The sequence below is a fragment of the Lepisosteus platostomus genome, chromosome 5 (assembly GCF_059453375.1).
Source record: "Lepisosteus platostomus isolate fLepPlt1 chromosome 5, fLepPlt1.hap1, whole genome shotgun sequence".
In the NCBI taxonomy this organism is placed as follows: Eukaryota; Metazoa; Chordata; class Actinopteri; order Semionotiformes; family Lepisosteidae; genus Lepisosteus; species Lepisosteus platostomus.
Window position 1 is genome coordinate 48,623,535 of NC_142615.1, and position 18,272 is coordinate 48,641,806.

An 18,272-nucleotide genomic window follows, 5' to 3' on the forward strand; every position below is an offset into this window, starting at 1 on the left:
GCGGCGCAGTCATTGTGCACAAAGAACGCTTTGAAAAGCCTCAAAGGCAAGTCATTCCGAGTTGGTCGTTTGTGTTTTCCGTTCAGACGCGATATGCTGAAATGATCTCTCGGCTCCTCGGTTGTCATTTCTGCTCCGTAAAGGGATCACAGCACGCGTCGGCTTCCAGCACGCTGGGTCGGGACACGATGCCGGGGGTCGGCGAGAGCGACGTCTTCCTCGTTAGTATAGTGGCAAGTATCCCCGCCTGTCACGCGAGAGACCGGGGTTCGATTCCCCGACGGGGAGTAGCTTTTCTTTCACCTCCTTAGAGAAAGGACTGCCTTTCACTTCTCTGTTTTCTTTCACAGCGTCGTGCACCTTTTCATTGCTCTCGCTTTCAGAGCCTCCGCACGGCACACGACTCGACATCAGGAAGCACATTGAAGTGAAAGCAGGAAGCGCTGCGACATGCACTGTGCAGATCCCGCCACACTAAGAGGTGAGTGGGTCTGTTCGATCACAGCGCTAGGCGAATCCCCAATCCCCTTTTGTGCCTGGCGACAAAAGATGTCTGTTTCCACCCGCTTTCGAACCGGGGACCTTTCGCGTGTGAGGCGAACGTGATAACCACTACATAACAGAAACGGTGGTAAGACGTGCCCAGCGGCCCAGCGCTGAGCTTCGCCAATGCGATTCAGCTGCTTCCAGTGCCTTTATTGGAGTGCGCTGATGGACCGTGCTCTCTCTCCAGAGACCAGCACGCCTGTCATGGACGGAGCAGGAAAGGCGGCGCCACATTCTACAGCCCTCTCCACGCAATCGACGAAATCGGGCTACTGAAGTGGAGAAAATCGCCTCTCCAGAAAGTGCAAATATCATCTTGGAGAGTATAAATCCTATTGCCGAAGGTCAGCCCTGTCTTCCAGAGTAACCCTCCCACAGCGATGATCAGCTCGTCTCACACGCGAGAAGTTTCGGTTGGAAACAAGCGCCCCCTCTTCTCGCACGTTTTGCACGTTCGAGTAGTTTTAATGCGGCTCTTTCGTACACGGTGCTGATCTTTTGGAAAGCAGGAGGCAAAACCGAGTCGAACCGCCTGGGTGAAAACCAGGAACCCTAACCGCTAGACTATATGGCAGCGAACAACCATGCAGTTCCCGGCATCATGCAAGCAAACTACATAAATATGAGAAAACACGCAAGAGAGTTGTCACTCAGAGTGTCGAAGGGTCGATGTATACTGGGGCTCATTTGAAATGCAACGTCAGGACTTTTCCGAATTATGTCACACGGAGAGAGCACAGCCCTTTCCACCCTGCCGCGTGTGTCTCGGTAACTCGCTGTGATCGTATAGTGGTCAGTACTTTGCGTTGTGGCCGCAACAACCTCGGTTCGAATCCGGCTCACGGCAGAATAGGGGCGTCTGCTTTTACTACTCGCACGAATGAAGGCAAAAAAAAAGCCAATCGATGTGAACGAACGGCGCTTTGCAGAGGAGTACTGCCTGACTGGATCGTTGATGAACGACAGAGGCCACTCCGACCTCTTCTCGGTTTTCTTCAATGACTTACTAAGGATCTTCTTCACATTCGCCCATGCAGGGGAAGCCAGTTACACCAAAGCAAACGCAGGAAAGTGCATTTCAAGCAGAGACCAGGAGGGACTTGTTTACACCGAGAGTGGTCGGAGAATGGAAAAATGCGTCCAGCCCTGTTGCTGGAGCCGATTCTTGATGAGCTCTTGGGCTCACTAAGAGGCCCCCGCTGGATGCTTATCTTTCTGTTGTTCTTGCAGGTCCTGCGCTGCTTTTGAGCCGACAGAGCTCGTCCTGGTCTGTCGGAACAGCCCAATTGCAAATGATCGGCTCCGCGTACAGAAGGAACGTGCGTTTGGTACAAGAGTGCACGAAGGCACCGGAAATACATTGGGAACAAATGACCTTCGCTCAAGACCTCTGTGAAGTACAGGAGTGTGCAAAACGAGGCTGTTTCTGCCCGGTCTCGAACCGGGGACCGCTCGCATGTTAGGCGCATGTTAGGCGAACGTGCTACACTACGGAAACCTGCAGGAACCGCTGCTGGTGTCTCGCTTGCGTTTCGGGCTGAGAAAGGGACGCGTCACTTTAGGCAGGGGCGCTGGAGAGAGGAACAAAGGGCGCGATGAAACAAAATGCCGAAACCCGGGATCGAACCAGGGACCTTTAGATCTTCAGTCTAACGCTCTCCCAACTGAGCTATTTCAGCAGTGCGCCAAGCCCACACCCACCTGCTCCAGCCTTCCTGTGTTGCGGCATGAGCGCACCAAGAGGAGCGGGAGAGTGTTGCAGGAACGTCACTCAGAAGGAAAGGAACATGTGACTAGTCGCTCAAGAACTCTGTGAAGTACAGGAGCGTACAAAAGGAGGCTGTTCCCGTCCGGTTTCGAACCGGGGATTTTTCGCGTGTGAGGCAAACGTGATAACCGCTGCACTACGGAAACGGTGAGAAAAGGGGCCCACCAGCAGGGAGTATTCAAGCTTATTGCATTACTGCTCCCAACCAGTTGATATCAATTTAATTCCTAAGGCTTATGTACTTGTTTTGAGTATCTCATGTAGAAGTTGTAAACAAGTTCAATTACGAAACGGTCTAGATGAATGATATACCGAACTTATGTCCTCTTGATATGTGTAACTCTTTGTAACTGAATGAATTCTGATAACCCTTACGATAAGATCTGTTAGGTTTGCATGCATATTCTTTATATTAACAAATGTATCCTCGTGTATTAGTACCTGTGTGTGCGTTGTTTGAGTTATGTCGCATGGTTGGATTCTAAGACCATTAAAATAATCAATTTTGTGATTTACTGCCACAAAAATAATTGTCCCAGTAAATGCCCAAACCCCTACAGAACTGGTGCTTCGTGAGAGAACACTACAACAGTGTGTGATATCCTGTCCCAGCCTGAGGAGGAGACAGCGAGCCTGTCTCTTAATAATACTAATAATACAGTGTGTGATTCCCTGCCCCAGCCAGAGGAACAGACAGTGAGCCTGTCTCTCAATAATAATACACTGTGTGATCTCCTGTCCCAGCCTGGGAAACAGTGAGTCAGCCTCTCAATAATTATAATACAGTGTGATCTACTGTCCCAGCCAGAGGAACACACAGTGAGCCTGTATCTAAATAATAATAATACAGTGCGTGATCTCCTGTACTAGCCTGAGGAACAGACGGCGAGCCTGTCTCTCAATAATGATAACCTAGTGTGGAATGTCCTGTCCCAGTCTGAAGGACAAACAGTGAGCATGTCCCTCAGTAATAATAGAACAGTGTGTGATCTCCAGTCCCAGCAGGAGGAACAGACAGTGAGTCTGTATCTCAATACTAATAATACAGTGTGTGATCTCCTGTCCAAGCCTGGGGAACACTGAGGCTGTCTCTCAATACTAATAATACAGTGTGTGATATCCTGGCCCAGCCTGAGGAACAGACAGTGAGCCTGTCTCTCAATAATAATAATACAGTGTGTGATTTCCTGTCCCAGCCTGGGGAACAGTGAACCAGATACTCAATAATAATAATACAGTGTGTGATTTCCTGTCTCAGCCTGGGGAACACTGAGCCTGTCTCTCAATACTAATTATACAGTGTGTCATTTCCTGCCCCAGTCAGAGGAACAGACAGTGAGCCCGTCTCTCAATAATAATAATACAGTGTGTGATCTCCTTTCCCAACCTGAGGAACAGACAGGAGTGAGCCAGTCTCTCAATAATAATAATACAGTGTGTCATTTCCTGTCCCAGCCTGAGGAACAGTGAGCTTGTCTCTCAATAATAATAATAATACAGTTTGAACTCCTGTCCCAGCCTGAGGAAGGGTGAGCCTGTCTCTCAATAATAAAAATACAATGTGTTATCTCCTTTCCCGGCCTGGGGAACACTGAGGCTTTCTCTCAATACTAATAATACAGTGTGTGATATCCTACCCTAGCCTGAGGAACAGACAGTGAGCCTGTCTCTCAATAATAATAATAGAGTGTGTGATTTCCTGTCCCAGCCTGAGGAACAGACTGTGAGCCTGTCTCTCAACAATAATAATCCAGTGTGTGATCTCCTGTTCAAGCCCAAGCGAAGACACAGTGAGCCTATCTGTCAATAATAGTAATACAGTGTGTGATCTCCTGTCCCATTCTGAGGAACAGACAGTCAGCCTATCTGTCAATAATAATAATACAGTGTGTGATCTCCTGTCCCAGCCTGAGAAACAGACAGTGAGCCTGTCTCTCAATAATAATAATACAGCGTGTGATCTCCTGTCCCAGCCTGAGGAACAGACAGTGAGCCTGTCTCTCAATAATAATAATACAGCGTGTGATCTCCTGTCCCAGCCTGAGGAACAGACAGTGAGCCTGCCTCTCAATAACAAGCCAATGTGTGATCTCCTGTCCCAGCCTGAGGAACAGAGAGTGAGCCTGTCTCTCAATAATAATACAGTGTGTGATCCTCTGTCCCAGCCTGAGGAACAGACAGCGAGCCTGTCTCTCAATAATAATAATACAGTGTGAATTCCTGTCTCAGCTTGTGGAACATACAGTGAGCCTGTCTCTCTTTAATAATAATATAATGTATGACCTCCTGTCCCAGCCTGGGGAATATACAGTGAGCCTGTCTCACTCTAATAATAATTCAGTGTTGGATCTCCTGTCCCAGTCTGATGAACAGACAGTGAGCCTCTCTCTCTCAATAATAATAATACAGTGTGTGATCTCCTGTCCCAGCCTGAGGAACAGACAGTGAGCCTGTCTCTCAATAATAATAATACAGTGTGTGATCTCCTGTCCCAGACTGAGGAACAGACAGTGAGACTGTCTCTCAATAATTATAATAATACTGTGTGAGCTCCTGACCCAGCCTGGGGAACATACAGTGAGCCTGTCTCTCTATAATAATAATTCAGTGTTGGATCTCCTGTCCAACTCTGAGGAACAGACAGTGAGCCTGTCTCTAAATAATTATAATACAGTGTGTGATCCTCTGTCCCAGCCTGAGGAACAGACAGTGAGCTTGTCTCTCAATAATAATAATACAGTGTGTGATCTCCTGTCCCAGCCTGAGGAACAGTGAGCCTGTCAATCAATAATAATACAGTATGTGATGTCCTGTCTCAGCTTGAGGAACAGAGAGTAAGCCTGTCTCTCAATAATAATAATACAGTGTGGGATCTCCTGTCCCAGCCTGGGGAACAGTGAGCCAGACTCTCAATAATATTAATAATAATAATAATAATACAGTGTGATCTACTGTCCTAGCCTGAGGTACAGTGAGCCTGTCTCTCAATAATAATATAGTGTGTGACCACCTTCTGTGGTCTGTTTCAAATCCACCCGCGATGAGACACCGAGGAGAAATGAAGAGCCCCAGTCGCGCTAGAAAATCACCTGGGAAAGAGACTTTCAATGTAGGAAAAAAAAGTCGTCAGTAACAGACATAATATGTTTGTTTTGTTTTTTTAATCGCTGCGATGTGTGACTAAGCTCATACGACTAAGAGTTGCCCCCTTTGTCTAGATCTGGTAACCTGCTCGTCGCTGGTGGGCCAGATCGTGTCCCCCGTCACTACACTGGGGCATTAAGACCCACACAGACCGCAGGGTGAGTGCCCCCTGCTGGCCCCACTGAGAGGTCGTATCCCACCTCCTCCGCTCTCTGCGAAAAGCAGTATCTTCAGGCCCTGACATCCCACCCCTGCCACTCTCTGCGTAAATAAGTATCGTCAGGCCCTGACATCCCACCCCTGCCACTCCCTGCGTAAATAAGTGTCGTATGGCCCTGACATCACACCCCCACCACTCTCTGCGGAAAGCACTGTCGTATAGCCCTGACACCCACCCCTCCACTCTTTGAATAAAGCAGTGTCGTCAGGCCCTGACATCCCACCCCCGCCACTGTCTACGTAAAGTAGTATCGTCAGGGCCTGACATCCCACTCTCGCCACTCTCTGTGTAAAGTAGTGTCATATGGCCCTGACACCAATCCCTCCACTCTCTGCATAAAGCAGTGTCTTATGGCCCTGAAACCCTCCCCTCCACTCTCTACATAAAGCAGTGTTGTCAAGCCCTGACATCCCTCCCCCGCCACTCTCTGTGTAAAGCACTGTCGTATGGCCCTGACATGACACCCCCACCACTCTCTGCGTAAAGCACTGCCGTATAACCCTGACACCCACCCCTCCACACTCTGCGTTAAGCTGTGTTGTCAGGCCCTGATATCCCTTCCCCGCCACTCTCTGTGTAAAGCAGTGTCATATGGCCCTGACATCCCACCCCCACCACTCTCTGTGTAAAGCACTGCTGTATGGCCCTGACATCACACCCCCACCACTCTCTGCGGAAAGCACTGTCATATAGCCCTGACACCCACCCCTCCATTTTTTGCATAAAGCAGTGTCGTCAAGCCCTGCCACTCTCTGCGTAAAGAAGTGTCGCATGGCCCTGACATCACACCCCCACCACTCTCTGCCGAAAGCACTGTCGTATAGCCCTGACATCCCACCCCTCCACTCTCTGCATAAAGCAGTGTCGTCAAGCCCTGACATCCCACCCCCACCACTCTCTGTGTAAAGCAGTGTCATATGGCCCTGACATCCTAGCCCCGCCACTCTCTGTGTAAAGCAGTGTCATATGGCCCTGACATCCCACCCCCACCACTCTCTGTGTAAAGCACTGTTGTATGGCCCTGACATCACACCCCCACCACTCTCTGCGGTAAGCACTGTCGTATAGCCTTGACACCCACCTCTCCACTCTCTGTGTAAAGCAGTGTCATCTAGCCCTGACATCCCACCCCCTCCACTCTCTGAATAAAGAAGTGTCGTATGGCCCTGACACCCACCCCTCCATTCTCTGCATAAAGCAGTGTCGTCAGGCCCTGACATCCCACCCCTCCACTCTCTGCGTAATGCGGTATCGTCGGGCCTTGACATCCAACCCCCGCCACTCTCTGCGTAAAGCAGAGATGTTACAGACATTTACAACAAAGACATATTATAAAATATTGACATATACTGTAGGCGGCTGGAGCATTATTGGGAGACAGACTCACTGTTCCTCAGGCTGTGACAGGAGATCACATACTGGGCTGCCAGATCAACTGAGTTCCCTCCTCCCTCTCCCAGTAGGATTGGGACCCGTTGTGATTCTGGCAGGTGTGGGAACTCTGGGATTAGATTTCCGAATTTCGGGAAGAATGTTTCTCTAATCCCAGAGTATCTGTCACAGTGCAGTAGGAAGTGCACCTCTGTCTCTATTTCTCCCCGCTGGCAGTGGGAGCACAGCCTGTCCTCTCTGGGCAGCCAGGTCTGCCTGTGTCGCCCAGTTTCTATGGCCAGGTTGTGGTCACTGAGCCTGTACTTCGTCAGGGTCTGTTTCTGTTTGTTATTTTTTATTTTGGTCAAATATTCAGCTAGTGTGTATTGTCTGTTTAAGGTTCTGTAGCATTCCAGTTTATGTTGTGTTTGTGTGTGTGTGTCCCAGTGTGTGAGATATTGCTGTTTGATCTGTGCTGTGATGTGGTTGAGTCTGGGTTGTGGTGCTCTAGCAGTGCTGTCCTGAGGCTGGTTAGTGTCGGTGTCACTCACTGCGAGTGTGATCTCAGCAGAGTCTCTGTACTCTTGGGACACTTGACTCACCTGTCTCTCTCTTTCTCTCCCTGTGCTGTCCCTCTCCTACCCCCTCTCTCCCTCCTCGGACTCCAGCTGGAGGAGGTCCAATCACCACCTCCTGTGAGACAGAAGAAAAATAAGGTGGGTAATGCTCTGATCCTCTCTTTACTCCTGTCCAGTGTCCAGTCAGTGTCCAGTCAGTGTGTCTGTATGAACCCCTCTCTCTCTCAGTGCAGTGTTCATGTACTGGAGTGTCCAGTCAGTGTGTCTGTATGAACCCCTCTCTCTCTCAGTGCAGTGTTCATGTACTGGAGTGTCCAGTCAGTGTGTCTGTATGAACTCCTCTCTCTCTCAGTGCAGTGTTCATGTACTGGAGTGTCCAGTCATGTGTCTGTATGAACCCCTCTCTCTCTCTCAGTGCAGTGTTCATGTCCTGGAGTGTCCAGTCCGACTCTTAACGTGACTCTCCTGTCTCTGCTTCAGAAGCGCTGGTGCGTCTTTTTAAACTCCCTGAGCTGCGTGTCGGTGGAGACAGATGATCAGGACGAGCCGATGGAGGCGGCGGAGACCGTGGGTCAGGAGAGGAAGAGCGAGGGAGAGGAGGAGCAGGCTGCCGGGAAGGACAAGAAGAGGAAGAGGAGGTGCAGGTGAGCAGACAGGGGGGCGCCGCCCGGTCGTGTCTGTGATTCAAGGAGGAGTCTCCTCTTGCTGTTTGATGTCATGGTGACGTCTGTGTCTGTGTCCCTCACACCTGCAATAACAATATTCTTTCCAGGTTCCTTTCCTGGTTCTGTGCCAGCTAAGATCTGGACTGGACTGGACTGGAGCTGAGGGACGCCAGACTGGACTGCACTGAAGCTGAGGGGCCCCAGACTGGACTGGACAGGAGCTGAGGGACACCAGACTGGACTGGACTGGAGCCTAGGGACACCAGACTGGACTGGACCGGAGCTGAGAGACACCAGACTGGACTGCACTGGAGCTAAGAGACACCAGACTGGACTGGACTGGAGCTGAGGGGCCCCAGACTGGACTGGACAGGAGCTGAGAGACACCAGACTGGACTGGACTGGAGCTGAGGGACCCCAGACTGTGCTGGACCGAAGCTGAGGGACCCCAGTCTGGACTGAAGCTGAGGGACACCAGACTGTGCTGGACTGAAGCTGAGGGACCCCAGACCCCAGTCTGGACTGAAGCTTGTAATTTTTGTTCTTTTGTTAAGAATCAATAAAAAATTTAAAAAAAAAAATCTGTTTAGCTTTTGGTTTCCCCCCCCCAAAGTTGCTGCTGGGAGAGGTGTGAGTGGGGCCAGCAGGGGGCGCTCTCACCCTGCGGTCTGTGTGGGTCCTGATGCCCCAGTATAGTGACGGGGGACAGTGGACTGTAAACAGGCACCGTCCTTCGGATGAGACGTCAAACCAAGGTCCTGACTCTCTGTGCTCATTAACAATCCCGGGGTGTTTCTGGAGAAGAGTAGGGGTGTTACGCCACTATCCTGGCCTGATTCCCCCCCTGGTCTTGACCCATCATGGCCTCCTAATCACCCCCCTCTCTGAACTGGCTCCATCCCTCTGCTCTCCTCTCCACTGGATCCCCCTGACCTGGGAAGGGCTCTGAGTGGAGAGTCCAGACGAACTGCACTGGGCTTCAGTTCTGGCAGTGAGAGAGGGACTCTGTGATCAGTACAGATACTTATGACTGTATAATAATACACGATAGAAATGGAAAACAGGGTAGCGCTGTAGTCTCTTCGAAACGTTTTGAACTGCCAGAAGAAGTTTTCACAACCCGGACTCGTGAAGGTACAGGTCTTCTCCCATCGTCCGGAGCAAAGTGTATGGTGTCCTGGTGATTTCTCCCGTTTTGAATGGAGTTTAATGTCACGTTTCTACTTTATTAGAGAGAGGCACTGAACATCCTGTGATGGACTGGTGTCCTGTCCAGGGTGTGTGAGTGTGTGTGTGTCCTGTGATGGACTGCTGTCCTGTCCAGGGTGTGTGAGTGTGTGTGTGTCCTGTGATGGACTGGTGTCCTGTCCAGGGTGTGTGTGTGTACTGTGATGGACTGGTATCCTGTGAAGGACTGGTGTCCTGTCCAGGGTGTGTGAGTGTGTGTGTGTCCTGTGATGGACTGCTGTCCTGTCCAGGGTGTGTGAGTGTGTGTGTGTCCTGTGATGGACTGGTGTCCTGTCCAGGGTGTGTGTGTGTCCTGTGATGGACTGGTGGATCACAATATTAATTCTCCTCCTTGATTCCCTCATTTATCGCCAGAGTGAAAGCGGGACACGGCAGTAAAAGCTCAGCCCTGCGGGTGGTGGTCCTCTCGGCCACACGGGGGCGCTGTGGCTCCACGGGGTGGGGGTTATGTTCAAGTCCCGCTGGGAATCGCACCGACGTGGCGGAGTTCGTGAACGTCCCAGACACCAAGAAAACGAGAGAGAGAAAAAAGGTCGTTTTCGGGGTTCAAGAAGCAACCCCGAGATTCAGGGAGTTTCCCCGCTGAGCTTACTCTGCCGAAAACACGCAGGTTTTATTTTTTTCCCGTGCCCCCCCTCACACAGGCCGTTTCTGTAGCGTGAAGTTGTGTTTTTTTGCGCGGCGGTCGGTGAGGGGTGAAATTTTCTTTTTTCCCACGGTCTGAAACAGAAACGGCCGGGTGGTGTTGTAGAGAGGTCGACGTGCCTGGTTTTCCTCGTCTCCGAAGCCCGTTTTTTTTGGGGGGGTCGTGAGGTCCCACGCAGCGCTCGGAAAAGAAAATGCCGTCTCTTTTCCCCGCAGGACGGGGGGGGGGGAACCCATGTTTTTTGGACGTGGCGTGGCCCGAAATTTCCGCCCTTGGCCGCTAGAGGGGGGTGGCGGTTGGTCTTTCTTTGACTTGGGGGTAGGGGGGGTGCTAATTTCACTGAACCATACCTAACGGAAACCCGTGTTGGACGTGGGGGTGCTGAATGCGCCCTCGACGTGATTTTGTCTTTAAATTCAAGTGCAGCTTTTGTAACCATTGGGCCGGAAACACCTGGACCCGTTTCCCCTGCCTGTCCGAGGTGGCAACTACCGGGGTCGTACAGGGACACCCGGCTGGCCGCTGAGAGTTGGAAAAATAAAATGTCCACCTAAAAAAAAAACAACCGCGAAAAATGTCGGCCATTTTTGTTTCGCGGCCGAGCCGTGAGCGCGTCGGGGGCGACATCACAGGGGCGTCACAATGAGCCGCCTGACGTCACAGAGCGGCGGAATCTAGCGGGGGGCGGCGCTGGAGCCCCGTGAGCTCAGAGGAGTGAAGAGAGAGGAGGAGGAAAGGACTATATAGCGCTTTCTAAACACGTGTTTCTTCCAAAAAAGATTCGTGGGTTACTTCGACTTCAATCAAATAATAGTTCCAGATTCAGATTCACTCTGAAGTATCCCCGTGAAATCGGCAAGTCAGTTAAAAATGCCGCTGTCGAGAAATAACAAAATAAGTTGAGAAATAAGTTGGTTTTTTTTTCCGTTACTCCACTCTTATGGGTGTGATCGTGCTGTAAAAAGATATTGAGAGGAGGTGCACCTCTACACAGAGAGTGGTGGGGGTGGGGAACAAGCTGCCCAGCCCTGTGGTTGAAGCCGATACCCTGGCTTCTCTCCAGACACAGCTGGGTGAGCTCCTCCAGTCAGGACAGGAGGCTCTACTATACACAGAGGGGGGCGGGGGTGGGGAACAAGCCGCCCAGCTGTGTGGCTCCGCCCCCTCCCCTCCCCTCTGTGACTCTGCTTGTCTCGGCAGGGCGATGGACCGACAGAGATGCCTCACGGCCGTGCGCGGTCGCAGCAGGACCCGGGCCCGGCGAGGCGTCGTAAGTCCACCCCTCCCGCCCGCCGTCCAGCGTCCAGCGTCCAGCGTCCAGCCCTCCTCCGACTGGCCTCTCCGCCCCCAGCAGCGCTCGCTGTATTATAATAATAATAATAAACTTCACTGATAGAGCACCTTTCACACACATAGCAGCGCAAAGTGCTTGACAGACCAGGTCTCAAGGTAACACCTCCAGACGAGGAGAGACACTTCCAATGGTGATCTTGACTGAGGACACGCCTCGGCTCAAGAGACAGGGTCGCGGGTCCGAGGAAAACCAAGCTGCAGGTCCATTATGGCCTTCTGAGAGCACAGATTGCCTCTGGACGTCCTACACTCTTCCTGGACACACTGTAGAGACTCACCTGTCCGGACTCTCACTGGACACACTGTAGAAACTCACCTGTCCAGACTCTTACTGGACACACTGTACACACTCACCTGTCCAGACTCTCACTGGACACACTGTAGAGACTCACCTGTCCAGACTCTTACTGGACACACTGTACACACTCACCTGTCCAGACTCTTACTGGACACACTGTAGAGACTCACCTGTCCAGACTCTTACTGGACACACTGGTCAGACTCACCTGTCCAGACTCTCACTGGACACACTGTACACACTCACCTGTCCAAACTCTCACTGGACACACTGTAGAGACTCACCTGTCCAAACTCTCACTGGACACACTGTAGAGACTGCCCAAGGCCCCTAGTCTCGACACGACTGGGCTGGGCTATTTGGTCAGAGCTGTCTCGGAGATGGGCTGTTTGGCGTCTTCACAGGTCACACCGGTCAGGCCGAACCCGGACTGGCAGCGGGAGAGGTCCTGGCCCAAGTCCCGGTGCTTTTCCGTAAGTCTGACCCGGTCGCCTTCCGCGAGACTGGACCGGCCGCCCTGTGGTGGGCCCGGTGCCCCACATCTACCCTACAGCTCCCCCACTGACCCCTAAACTCCCGATACCCTACAGCTCCCCCCACTGACCCCTAAACTCCCGATACCCTACAGCTCCCCACTCTGGCCCCTAAACTCCCAATACCCTACAGCTCCCCACACTGACCCCTAAACTCCCGATACCCTACAGCTCCACACTCTGTCCCCTAAACTCCCGATACCCTACAGCTCCCCCCACTGACCCCTAAACTCCCAATACCCTACAGCTCCCCACACTGACCCCTAAACTCCCGATACCCTACAGCTCCCCACTCTGACCCCTAAACTCCCGATACCCTACAGCTCCCCCCACTGACCCCTAAACTCCCGATACCCTACAGCTCCACACTCTGACCCCTAAACTCCCGATACCCTACAGCTCCCCACACTGACCCCTAAACTCCCGATACCCTACAGCTCCCCACTCTGACCCCCACAGTCCTGATGGCTGAGAGGTCTCTGCTTGCTGTAGTGATTGAGTGAGCTCTGTGGACCTAACCTCTGTCTTGTGTCCTCGTTTCCAGCGTCTCCTAGTGGTCCGTCATGTCACCAGAGCTGAAGGTGAGATCTGGGGAGGAGACAGAGCACCCCCTAACACCCCTGAGCTAGGTTACAGGGTAAGACAGCTTCTTACTGTTGGACACACCTGTCCACACTCTTTCTGGACACACTGGACACACTCGCCTGTCCAGACTCTTACTGGACATACTGGACACACTCGCCTGTCCGGACTCTTACTGGACACACTGTACACATCCACCTGTCCAGACTCTTACTGGACACACTGTACACAACCATCTGTCCAGACTCTCACTGGACAGACTGTCCACACTCACCTGTCTGGGCTCTTATTGGACACACTGTACACACTCACCTGTCCAGACTCTCACTGGACACACTGTCCACACTCACCTGTCTGGGCTCTTATTGGACACACTGTCCACACTCACCTGTCCAGACTCTTACTGGACACACTGTACACACTCACCTGTCCAGGCGTAGTCTCTGCTCCTCATCCCCCCTGCGTTGTGTCTCCCCCTCTCCCTGCTGGACAGAATCCCGTGGTGTCTTCGTGTTTCCCCGAGCTCGTCTAGAAGCTTGAGAGGGCGGCCGAGCTGCAGCTGGAGCTCCCGGGGTCGCCCGGCTCGTCCCGCTCGGGCTCGCCCAGCTCGTTCCGCTCGGTCTCCCCCCCCTCCTCGCCCGAGAGCCCCCTCCGCTCCCCGCCCCTGCCCCCGCCCCCGCCCCCCCCCTCCGGCCCCCTCAGGCCCCTGACCGCCCCGCCCCGCCGCCCCCCCTTCCTCCCCACCATGCCCCTCGAGCCCCCCCTGCTGCCCGGGGCGGTGCCCCTGCCCCTGCCCCCGCCCGTCCTGCCCCCCATCGCCCGCCCGGCCCCGCCAGGCCCCGCCTGGGGCTCCCCAGTGCGGAGGGCAAGGAGAGAGGCTGAGATGTCTGACGAGGCAAGTGGGGCAGAGTCTGTCCGTCTGTTCGTCTGTCTGTCCATCTGTCCTTCTGTCCATCTATCCTTCAGTCCATCTGTCCCTCTGTCCATCTGTCCCTCTGTCATTCTGTTCTTTTCTCTGTCCATCTGTCCATCTGTCTTTCTGTCCTTTTCTCTGCCTTTCTGTCCATCAGTCCATCTGTCCTTTTCTCTGTCTTTTTGTCCGTCTGTACTTCTCTCTTTCTGTCTTTCTGTCCTTCTGTCTGAGTCTCTCCATGTCTCCCTGCTCTCTGTCTGTCCTGCGTTGTCCCAGCTGGGTCTCTCTCCCTGTGTCTCTCCGTGTGTCTCCCTGCTCTCTGTCTGTCCTGCGTTGTCCCAGCTGGGCCTGTCTCCCTGTGTCTCTCCGTGTGTCTCCCTGCTCTCTGTCTGTCCTGCATTGTCCCAGCTGGGCCTGTCTCCCTGTGTCTCTCCGTGTGTCTCCCTGCTCTCTGTCTGTCCTGCGTTGTCCCAGCTGGGTCTCTCTCCCTGTGTCTCTCCGTGTGTCTCCCTGCCTGTCTCTCTGTCTGTCCTGCGTTGTCCCAGCTGTGTCTCCCTCCCTCCTCTCTCTCTCCATGTGTCTCCCTGCTCTCTGTCTGTCCTGCGTTATCCCAAATGGGTCTCTCTCCCTGTGTCTCTCCTTGTGTCTCCCTGCTCTCTGTCTGTCCTGCGTTGTCCCAGCTGGGCCTGTCTCCCTGTGTCTCTCCATGTGTCTCCCTGTCTGTCTCTCTGTCTGTCCTGCGTTGTCCCAGCTGGGCCTGTCTCCTCTGCTCTCTGCCTTCAGCTCTGTTCGCCGATGTCCCGCCAGCCTGTCACTCTCTCAGCCTGTCTCTTGACTTGCAGGAGGAAGAGGAGGTGGAGACAGCTCTACCGGCAGGAGAGAGGAAGGAGGTCAGTGCTGGTCCCACCCTGCCCCCTGTCCTGTCTGTGGTGGAGTTTTGCCGTCTTGTCCGTCCCTGGGTCTCATTGTCTCTCTCTCTTTCAGCCCTGTCTGTCAGTGTCTCTCTCGGCCTGCTGTCTGCCTGTCCCTGCCTCTCTGTCTCTCTCTCTTTCAGCCCTGTCTGTCAGTGTCTCTCTCCTCCTCCTCTCTGTCCTCAGTGTGTCTCTCTCCTCCTCTCTGTCCTGTGGTGTCCAGGCAGTGTGTCTCTCTCCTCCTCCTCCTCTCTGTCCTGTGGTGTCCAGTGGGTCAGTATTAGTGGGCTACACACAGGCTCACTCACTGCGAGTGTGATCTCAGCAGAGTCTCTGTGCTCTTGGGACACTTGACTCACCTGTCTCTCTCTTTCTCTCCCTGTGCTGTCCCTCTCCTGCCCCCTCTCTCCCTCCAAGGACTCCAGCTGGAGGAGGTCCAATCACCACCTCCTGTGAGACAGAAGAAAAAGAAGGTGGGTAATGCTCTGATCCTCTCTTTACTCCTGTCCAGTGTCCAGTCAGTGTGTCTGTATGAACCCCTCTCTCTCTCAGTGCAGTGTTCATGTACTGGAGTGTCCAGTCAGTGTGTCTGTATGAACCCCTCTCTCTCTCAGTGCAGTGTTCATGTCCTGGAGTGTCCAGTCAGTGTGTCTGTATGAACCCCTCTCTCTCTCAGTGCAGTGTTCATGTCCTGGAGTGTCCAGTCAGTGTGTCTGTATCAACCCCTCTCTCTCTCAGTGCAGTGTTCATGTACTGGAGTGTCCAGTCCGACTCTTAACGTGACTCTCCTGTCTCTGCTTCAGAAGCGCCGATGCGTCTTTTTGAAGTCCCTGAGCTGCGTGTCAGTGGAGACAGAAGATCAGGACGAGCCGATGGAGGCGGCGGAGACCGTAGCTCAGGAGAGGAAGAGTGAGGGAGAGGAGGAGCAGGCTGCCGGGAAGGACAAGAAGAGGAAGAGGAGGTGCAGGTGAGCAGACAGGGGGGCGCCGCCCGGTCGTGTCTGTGATTCAAGGAGGAGTCTCCTCTTGCTGTTTGATGTCATGGTGACGTCTGTGTCTGTGTCCCTCACACCTGCAATAACAATATTCTTCAGTCTGGACTGAAGCTGAGGGACCCCAGACTGCACTGGACTGAAGCTGAGGGGCCCCAGACTGGACTGAAGCTGAGGGGCCCCAGACTGGTCTGGACTGAAGCTGAGGGGCCCCAGACTGGACTGATGACCTTTTGTTAAGCATCAATAAATTTTTTTAAAAAAAAATCTGTTTAGCTTTTGGTTTTTTCCCTCCCCCCCCCCCCTAAGGTTGCTGCTGGGAGAGGTGTGAGTGGGGCCAGCAGGGGGCGCTCTCACCCTGCAGTCTGTGTGGGTCCTGATGCCCCAGTATAGTGACGGGGGACACTGGACTGTAAACAGGCGCCGTTCTTCAGATGAGACGTAAAACCGAGGTCCTGACTCTCTGTGCTCGTTAACAATCCCGGGGGGGTTTCTGGAGAAGAGTAGGGGTGTTACCCCAGTGTCCTGGCCTGATTCCCCCCCTGGTCTTGACCCATCATGGCCTCCTTATCACCCCCCTCTCTGAACTGGCTCCATCCCTCTGCTCTCCTCCCCACTGAGAGCTGCTGTGTGCTGAGCGGACTGGAGCATCATCCAGGTAGGGGCTGCATACTGGGGGGGCTGGAGGGGATCCCCCTGACCTGGGAGGAGCTCTGAGTGGAGAGTCCAGACTTATTAATTATTATTATTATTCGTGCTGCACTGGGCTTCAGTCCTGGCAGTGAGAGGGGGACTCTGTGATCAGTACAGATACTTATGACTGTCTAATAATACACGATACAAATGGAAAACAGGGTAGCACTGTAGTCCCTTCGAAACGTTTTGAACTGCCAGAAGAAGTTTTCACAACCCGGACTCGTGAAGGTACAGGTCTTCTCTCTTCGTCCGGAGTAAGGTGAGAGGTCACCCCCTCGGGGTGCAGTATCCCCGATGCACCCCCCCAGCACCACCCAAAACGACACACACTTCTGTGAAGATTGGGAGACCCCGGTTCGACCAGCCCCTGCGGTGGAGGAAACGACCCGCTGGAGAGAACACGCAGACTCCACACAGAAGGGTCACCTCGGCATTTATTCCAACAGCAAAACAACACCAGAGAGAAACGGTCTCCGAAAGATAAGCGCACACCGGGAAAAACACGACAGGGTCATTACAAATGGGAATAGGAGTCCTTTTTTTTTTTCCGGACGTCAGTTGTATCGTGTCCTGGTGATTTCTCCCGTTTCGAACGGAGTTTAATGTCGCGTTTCTACTTTATTAGAGAGAGGCACTGAACTCTGGGGAACGTGACATCCATTCAGTATTACTAGTAGGTTGATAAATATAAATGTTCTTTTTCCCCCCGTATGATACCTCGCGAAATATAACGATGGCCAACTCCTTAAGTCAAAATTTAAACCCCTCTCACGCTACAAGACAGTCCGTCAACATCGCCGCGGCCCGAAGCGCGACCTTCGGTATGACGTTGGCGGAAAAGGGGGTAGGGTAAGTACGTCACAGCCGGGGGAAGCCCCTATCACGTGAGAGGGGTGCGGCGGGCGACGAGCCCCCGGGGGCGAAGAGAAGTTGATTTGCGTGGGGTGTGGAAACACTACACGACCGGGCAAGCGAGCCGTTTTTTTTTGTTTTGTTTTTTCCAGAACATCAGAACAACCGCAGAGATGACCATCGATCCACCTCCAGACGTTTCCTTTTTTGTCCTCTTTGGCCTCCAAAATAAAAAAAAAACTGGGATCCATCGCCAAATTAAAACGTCAACCACTTTTCGGGCTTTCGTGCTGTCCATGATGAAACCGTCATGGTTGTGTAAGCATACGTTACATCACAGACCGGCGGCGCTCGGACGTGAGGAGTGTCGTTACGTTTTTGAAATGGCACGTCAGACAAGATCTCTGACAAGATCTCCGAAAAACCCAAACCTGTAAGATTCAATTTCAATTCAGTTTTTTTATATAGCGCCTTTCACAACAAGAATGCCCCAAGGCCCCGAACAAAGGAGTTGTTCCACACCCCCACCACCCTCTGTGTACAGTAGAGCCCCCTGTACTGACTGGAGGAGCTCACCCAGCTGTGTCTGGAGAGAAGCCGGGGTATCGGCTTCAACCACAGGGCTGGGCGGCTTGTTCCCCACCCCCTTCTGTGTACAGAAGAGCTTCCTGTCCTGACTCCAGTAGGAAATGTCACCTGGAGGCAACACACCGGCTTCTTTTAACAGATCACCTCGGGAATCGGGAACAACGGAGCTGTGTGCGGCCGTCTGTACGGAGGGGTTCAGCGCGGGGGGGCTCCGGGCTCGGGTCTGGACCCGGAGGGGGGGGGGGGGACTGTCTGTGTGGAGTCTGCATGTTCTCCCTGTGTTCTCCGGGTCCAAAGACAGGCTTTTGGGCTAATTGGCTTCTGGGAAAACTGGCCCTGGTGTGTGTGTGTCCTGTGATGGAGTGCTGT

At 53.1% G+C, this 18,272-nt stretch overlaps 1 protein-coding gene and 1 non-coding gene across 3 annotated transcripts in view; one reads left to right on the forward strand and one right to left on the reverse strand.

Annotated features, from left to right (window-relative positions):
* The window catches only part of LOC148668159 (uncharacterized), a 204,585-nt gene that overhangs the window by 129,668 nt on the left and 56,645 nt on the right, over window positions 1-18,272 (forward strand). The gene's annotated exons all lie outside the window — the stretch shown is intronic.
* trnaf-gaa (transfer RNA phenylalanine (anticodon GAA)) lies at window positions 2,153-2,225 on the reverse strand. The gene has a single exon. It is a non-coding gene; the product is annotated as a tRNA-Phe (tRNA).